The sequence below is a fragment of the Marmota flaviventris genome, chromosome 5, assembly GCF_047511675.1.
Source record: "Marmota flaviventris isolate mMarFla1 chromosome 5, mMarFla1.hap1, whole genome shotgun sequence".
Taxonomy (NCBI): Eukaryota; Metazoa; Chordata; class Mammalia; order Rodentia; family Sciuridae; genus Marmota; species Marmota flaviventris.
The window spans coordinates 1,453,915-1,459,588 of NC_092502.1; the positions used below are offsets into that span (position 1 = coordinate 1,453,915).

At 45.3% G+C, this 5,674-nt stretch overlaps 1 non-coding gene across 1 annotated transcript; it reads right to left on the reverse strand.

Moving 5' to 3' along the window:
• Positions 1 to 1,756: 1,756 nt before the first annotated feature.
• Positions 1,757 to 1,885, reverse strand: LOC114080848 (small nucleolar RNA SNORA70). The gene has a single exon (XR_003580669.1). It is a non-coding gene; the product is annotated as a small nucleolar RNA SNORA70 (small nucleolar RNA).
• Positions 1,886 to 5,674: the final 3,789 nt, after the last annotated feature.

The following is a 5,674-nucleotide window of genomic DNA, read 5'->3' on the forward strand; positions in this document are numbered from 1 at the left end:
ACAACCGTTTCCGATGCAGTGGTCCCAGGGAATGAGTCCTGGTCCTTTGTTCAGTGAGATTTTATAGGTTTTGGGGGGATACTCTATGTGTCACAACACCACACAGCAAATCATTCCATATTGCGGAAATATCAAACAACTCTTAACATTGATTAGCACATTCACTGGCGGGAACAAGTTGGGTAGGGGTGATTGGCTAGTACAATAGAGGGATTCCTTTGAACTGATTGGTTTAAGCCATGAGGGGTATACTACATGGTTTCCCAACATGTTATCAACCACTACATGCTAAACTATATGGTTTCCCAACATGTTATCAACCACCATAAACTACTTGGGGGTCATTTGGCAATCCAGGTATTTTCCCTGTCTCATGCTGATTTGAGGTTGCTAGGGGATTGCTATGGGTCCCCACCTAGCCTGACTGAGTCAGGGACACCTGCTACAGCAGATCTCTCCTGTTATTTGTAGATAAACAACTTAGCAGGGTGGGAATGTGCCTAGGAGTGCTCTGTGGGTCTTTCCAAGGACAAAAGTCATGTTCCTTCCTTAGACAGGCTTTGCTCTGAGGTAGAGGCTGGTTTTTCAGTCCCAGGCCTGCCAGGGGCCTCAGCCATGCCAGTCACCCTTGGGTTTTTCTACAGATCTGACACATCCAGAGAGACAAAAATAAATAAATAAATAAATAAAGGGACAGAAGATGTCAATATTAGGACAGCTGCCATTATTAAAACTGTTAACAGTTATAATATTTTTGCTAAAAGCAATGATCTCTGGAGCCTGCGGGAGTCCTATGTGTAACACGACACAGGATAAAGCTCGATACCTCTGCCTCCTTTGTACTTGTCCCCTTCATTCCCCTGCTCAGCTCTGCAAAGGACATATGACTCATTTAAGGAGTGTTCATTCAAAAACTAGTACTACGAGGTTTATTGGTCCTAAATGTACCTAAACTACCCTGTCCCCCTGAAGTCAGAATCAGACAAGCAGTTGGTATAGAGAGGAAAATTTGAGTCAGGTCGGATCAAGGAGGCCAATTTTGAGTGAGTCTGGGAAGTTGGAGGCTGTCCAGAGGGACTGAAATGTTGATTCCTTCAGAGCCCTTCCTCCACCCTTATCAAGAACCTGTCCCTGCTCCAACCTCTTGCCAAGGTAACCAGTCCCGGGAATTGCCCCTCCCTCCAGGGAGCTATAAGGTTGTTAATGTGTCCTGGGCTGCACTATCCTGCCCTTCCCTCTTCAGCCCACCTGTGTCCCACCTTTGGGCCATCCCACCCCTAGTCACATGTGCAGGAAGGAGAAAGATAAGGGGAAGAGGCAGGAGAACTGAGGAAGTCTAGGGCATATAAAAAGGGCAGAACACCTGCTTCTGGGGATCCAGGATACCAGCGATGGCCCCCTTCTCCCTCCTGGGAGAAGTCTAGGTTACCCCTTTTTAGATAAACCCTGCTTTATGTTTGCCTTGGCTGCTTCTCTAATGTTCAGTCTTCAACATGTGGGGAAGCAGGACCTGTCAACAGTAACTGGCCGTATCACTCCTTCAAGACTGAGGCCAGATTTGCAGGACATTCCAGCATCCTGTTTCAGACCCACTTCTCAGAACCAGAACTGAGCGCTCCACAGAGCTCCTGTCCCTGCCCCAGGCCACCATGTACCTCAACCTAAGGCTCCCATCAGCATCCCAAGGTGGGGCTGAGATACTGAGTCTTCCCAGTAAGGCCAAGCTGATTAAAGTTCTGTAACTGCTTTTCTATTTTGCTCACTCCCAAGTCCCTTAAGACCACCCATAAAGAAACATGCATACTCTACCAGAGTACTGCCGTTTGTAGCCATTGTACCCTGGGACCTCCAGGTAAAGGAACCTGGTTGACTTAACTAGCTGCAGACCCTTCCTAAGTCATTTTGTCTCTGGGACTATAGGCATGCACACCATGCCTGGCTTTCTTGTAATTTTTTAAGAATATTGATTTTTTTTAGTTATAGGTGGACACATTATCTTTATTTTATCTTTTTATATGGTGCTGAGGATTGAACCCAGTGCCTCACACATGCTAGGCAAGCACTCTACCTCTGAGCCACAACCCCAGCCCCCTTTCTTGTTATTTTTCAATGTGAGACAGGATCTCATAATTTGTTTATTGTCTCGCTAAGTTGCCTCAAACTTTTGATCCTACTGCCTCACCTCCCAAGTAGCTGGGATTACAGACATGTTTCTTCATACCTGGCTGCAAGGGTTAGTTTCTTAGGGCTACATAACAAATTGCCAGAAACCATGAAGTGTAGACAGTAATAATTTACTTTCTCAGGGTTCTGGTATTTGAACCAAGGTATTTGCAGGACTGTAAGGTTGGCCTTAGTCTAAGCAACTCTATTTTAAAATAAACCTGAAGTCTTACCAGGCAAGCCCACAGGGCCCTCCAATAAGTCATTAGGCATAGCCTAATAAAACAAGTCACTTTCCACAACCCTGATAAGAGTCAGTGAACTCACTTGATATAAACATGTCATTTGCCTTATCCCTGATAAGAACTAGAAGGGTAATATCACGGTGGAATCCACCAGACCATATGTCCTCTCTAAGATGTCACTAATAAAACTGGTAACAGCTGATAGGGGCCAAAAGGGATGCAGAAGCCCTCAAATTCTATATAAATAATAGAGCAAAAGGACAGACATTCAGCCAGTGGGCACTGATGCACACAAGCCTGAGAGCCTGATGAGGACCTGGACTGACACCCAGCTCTTCTCATCATCTGCCTGATCCTCTGCATCCTTCTCACTGCTCTCCAACTCTACAGCAGCCTCCTGACCCTGGTGAGAAAGGTAACTTCTCCTTACAACCATCTCCTCAGCCAGCTGTCAACTCCACCCCAGGAGAAGAGTCATCGGTTCCTGACCTGGTCACTGTGGTCTGAGTGAATGTGGATCTGCTGGACTTGAGACCCGAGACTTAAGACTTTAAATCTTCACTTAAGTTTAGCATGAAGAGGGAATATCTGTAATAGGTCTGTCATGATTGTGTTTGCAGTGCTTAGAGTTAACTTAGAATGTTGTGTTTAGTGCTTTTATCAGTCTGAATTATCATATTTGCAATGCCTAGCATTAAGCACTGTCGTTTCTTGATTAAGAACCTATAGAGTGAAATTGTATTGAGTGAGTTGAGTGAATAAAGCATTGAAAAGAGCATTAGCAGTGGACATTCTTTATTTCTCACCTTGACTAAATATGTCACACCTTTGCCCATCATGACAAGAACCATACTCCCTCTGAAGCCTGTAGGGAAGAGTCCTCTGTTGCCTTCTCCAGCTTTTAGAGACTGTCAGCCACCCATCCCCCAACCTCACCCCCTTTCAGCAGGAAGTAGCTTGGAGACTTTGTTGCCCACTTTCCATAGAAATAGAATGTAGAAATTGATATTGAGGAATAGTAACAGGGGTTCACTTGATGGTTTGACTATATCCCTTGTGGCTTTGAAATTTGCATGTTTTTTTTTTCTTTTTCCCAATCTTCTATTCCCTATACTCCCTGATCTTCATTTCCCTAACTTCTTCCTAATCTTTCCTCCCTAATCTCATTTTCTCTGAATCATCTCTATAAAAGCCCCCTGTTCCTGCTGATGGGCAGAATCTCAGCCTTTACGACAGGAGTCCCCTGTGTTTCTCCTTTGTTAGCAAAGCAACAAATCATTTTTTTTTTCTCAAGACCTTGTCTTTGTTATTGGATTGGTGTCGAGGGCGACGATTGATCTTTTCATTAAGGTCAGGGTCACAGAAACCCTAAGTTAGAATTTAAATATATCTTGGTAAGTGACATGGTTCTACCCATCATTGAGACTCTCCTCACCAATGCTTTTTGCACATGCTACAAATCGGGTCAGAGGAAATGAGAGTGGAGGACACCACAAAATTACAAGAATCAGTAGTGAGTAAGTGTCAGGGACTCCTGGGACAGATCACCTGTGTTCAAACGATTAAGCAAATTACTCGGAATACTGGAGGACTTAGATGCAATTCAGAATGCCTCATAATGAGGGAAAAAATAACCGTTAGATGGTGTTTATTATTTCTGGCTCTGCAGAGAAACAATTAGAATGTGAAAGACGAGGTGTAGAAATGAATATGGATAGATATAGCTATGAGGAAATTCTGGGAATTGGTTTAGGTGCTCAGGGCTGCCGAGAAGTCCCACCACATGCTGCCTGCATCTGTGGGACTGGGAAAGCCAGTGCTGAACTCAGCCTGAGGTCCAAAGCTCGAGAGATTGGGGAAGCCACTAGTATAAAGCCAGAGTCCAAAGGCCTAAAGTCTTGGAGCTCCAAAGTCCACAATCAGAAGGTGAGTGTTCTAGCTCAGGAGGAGACAGAAATTCCCCCATCATTTGCCTTTTTCTTTACCACTGAGCCACATCCACAGCACTTTTTGTATTTTGAGGCAGGATCTCACTAAATTGCTGAGGCTAGCCTTGAGTTTAGCATCCTCCTGAGTCAGCCTTTTAGCCACTACACTCAGCTTCACTTGCCTTTTTACTCTAGCTGAACTCAGAGATTGATAATGACCACTCTTCATCCCTGCCTAGGAAAATTTGCAGTTAGATAAGAAGGTCTCTAAAGAATGTGATAAGGACAGCGTGGTGGCACACACCTGTAATTTCAGCAGTAGGGAGGCTGAGGAAGAAGGATCCCAAGTTCAAAGCCAGGCTCAGCAACAGCAAGTTACTGTGAAAGACCCAGTCTCTGAATAAAATGCAAAAAAGGGCTGGGAATATGGCTCCGTGGTTGAGTGCAAAAACAGACAAACAAAATGTCTCCTTGCATTCTCCAAGTTCTTTCCCAGGGATCAGTAAGCAGTGCACTGGGGCTCACTGTTAACAGTGTGTTCACAGGGTTAGCAGCCCAGGGCGGAACAACATCTGTCCTGGTGAGAGCAAATCTTCACTGCTCAGCCTCCTGCCACAGATGCCAATCTCCTCAGGAAACACCCTGATGGACACACCTAGAAAAAGTGGGTTTTTAAAATTTTGTTTTGTTTTTTGGGTGCTGACGGGGTGGTGGGGGCAGTTACCTAGGGGCATTCGACCTCAACCACTGAGCCACATTCCCAGCCCCTTTTTGTATTTTTTTTTAAGAGAGAGAGAGAGAGAATTTTTTAATATTTATTTTTTAGTTTTCGGCAGACACAACATCTTTGTATGTGGTGCTGAGGATCGAACCCGGGCCGCACGCATGCCAGGCAAGCGCGCTACCGCTTGAGCCACATCCCCAGCCCCCCTTTTTGTATTTTATTTAGAGACAGGGTCTCACTGAGTTGCTTAGCACCTCCTTGTTGCTGAGGCTGGCTTTGAACTCACAGTCCTCCTGTCTCAGACCCCTGAGCCCCTGGGATTACAGGCGTGTGTCACTGCACCCAGCCAGAAAAAAGTGTTTTTCCAGGTATCTGTGTGTCCCTTAGCCCAGTCCAGTGGACACCTAGAGACAGCTGCAGTAGCACCCACCTTTAACCCCAGCTACTGGGGAGGCAGGAGGAATACAAGTTCAAGGTCAGAGTGGGCAACTTAGTGAGACTCTATCTCATAATAAAATAAAAAGGGCTGGATACAGCTCAGTGATACAGCAATTGCCCAGCATGCATGAAGCCCTGGGTGTAATCCCAGGGAAAAAAAAAAAAAAAGGTGACAC